General features: G+C 35.4%; 1 pseudogene; it reads left to right on the plus strand.

Annotated features, from left to right (window-relative positions):
• Positions 1-335, plus strand: LOC105005088 (annotated as a pseudogene).
• The last annotated feature ends 1877 nt before the right edge of the window (positions 336-2212 follow it).

Genomic DNA, 2212 nt, shown 5'->3' on the forward strand with positions numbered 1-2212 from the left:
ATGTCTGGAAGGCTGTAGTCCAAGACCATTTCTCCTGGCTTAAGTAGGGTCTCCAGAGCCAGACAGAGCACCACACGGCTCTTCTAAAAATTGAAGATAATAATCCCTGAAATAAAACTGAATTCTATTTGGGCAAGAATTGCTCTTTTGTGTACAAAGCAAAGAACACAGTGACTCCTGGTGGCAAACCAAGCAAAACCAAAAGAATCTGGGAAAAGTCATTTCACTTGTGTTCATGGAAACAGTGGCATGGTGAGTGCCAAATTCTGAAGCAATCTTCTGCTCAAGCCACTGGACACAGAATCTATGTGATGCTGTACCCCTCAGGATTTTAAACTTCTTGAAAATAAATGAATAAAAGTGTGTGGGGGGAGTTAGAGTTTAATGATATGGGCATTTCTTAAAATTACAGGACCTATACCAGGAATCCACCTCTGCCCTTCACCATTTTACAGATGTTAGCTACATTTCATGAAATAATTAAGTCCAAACATCTGACTAATGAAAATAAGCCACTCCAAGTAGAAAGTTTCCATATAAAAATTATGCCATCCTGATTATTCAAAGTGTTAATCTTTGGATGATCATACTGAGTAGATTCATGTTACTTTATTTCTATTCTTTCATGTCCAGTTACTGAATCCTTTGACCAATCCCATCCCAACACTCTTTTAGAGAATTTCTGATATGCAATTCATCCCCATTCAGACACTAACTTCTTAACAAATCGAAGGCTCTCTTTTTCCAATACCTAACATGTTTATTTCTATTCGTGCCTTTGCTCATGCTGCCTTTCTCTCTGAAATAAGCCTTCCTCATCTCTATATGCTTGACTCCAATTCAACTTTTAACACTCAAGATCTTTGATTTAGGAAATCTCTTTGATCTTTGCTGTTGAGATCTTTCTTCTCCTCTTCTTAGGAAATCTCTTTGATCTTCCCCGTTGAGATCTTTCTCCTCCTTTTCTAATCTTCCTTACCCTTCTCGTGGCTCTTAGTTTCTTTTACAGTGTCTTATCTTTCTTGCTAGACTGAACGCTACTCCAGGGCAGTATTCAGGCTTATTCATCATTTTATACCCAACAGTAATGATTACTGGGTCTTACATACAATATGCAGTAACATTAGTAAATGTTAAGTGTCACATGAGTTACAATATGAAACACTTAATCCAACAAAATGCATGTGAAGTAATCTATTTCTTTGTATTCTTTAGAACTGATGCAATTTTTAGTAAGTTAATTACTTGCAGTATTTCCATCAACCTGAAAAAAGGAAGGTCACTCTTTCCAGCATAGGAAGTCTTTGGATAATGGGTTTTTAAAACTTACAGATGTTATGAATTTATTTCCAAAATTAAAAAAAGTAAACAATAGGACTAGTTAGCAAACAAATTGAAAGCAGTTGAACTCTGTGTTTCCCACAAGTATTACAAGTAAAAAAGCATTAAAAAAATAATAATTTTTAATGGAAAGAAATGTAAGTAATTTACCAAGGGATATAAGAAAGAATGACAGGTTAATTAAAAAAATTAAACAATTGAGCTAGAAATGACACAATTTTCATCTGTTTTATTTTGGGGATAAAAAATTTTAAATGGCATATAAATGATTATCATCACAAAATACTTTAAAGAGGAGTTCTCACACTTCTGAACTGTTTCACTTCCTTTGACTCAATTTCCTTGCAGTCAAAATTTTAAAAAGAAAAAAAAAAGTAAAATAATCAAGTCATCAAAAGACTGAAATTTCCCTTCTGTTTCACAAATACAGGCACCTCACACATAACGTAAGACATATGTTGAATGCTTGCTTTATTGACTTAAATTCCTTGGAGATGTATGCAAACGCCAGTCAGTTTAGTCGAGTATCCCTAGGAATATGTAGAAGTCAGATAGTAGTATTATCAAGAGTACCCTTGTGTATAGGAATCATAATCCAGTTTTTGGTTGTTAGCATCAAGGTCAGCTCCAAAATGAGCAGCCTCATTGACCTAGATTCAGCATCAGGGTTGTATCACTCTTGATTGCTGCCTGATGTGAGCTTAAACAGTCACTCCTAAAATATCAGTTAGGGTGTGACTGGCAACGGGAGGCCAACAGTTAAAGGTTAATAGCTGGAGGCACGATGTGATCAAACTGCAAAGGGTTGTGTAAAAATTCATTGACCCTCCTTATCTCCCAATTTGAAATGATGTACACAACACATTTGTGG

Source organism: Bison bison, unplaced genomic scaffold (genome assembly GCF_000754665.1).
Source record: "Bison bison bison isolate TAMUID 2011002044 unplaced genomic scaffold, Bison_UMD1.0 scf7180017864485, whole genome shotgun sequence".
In the NCBI taxonomy this organism is placed as follows: Eukaryota; Metazoa; Chordata; class Mammalia; order Artiodactyla; family Bovidae; genus Bison; species Bison bison.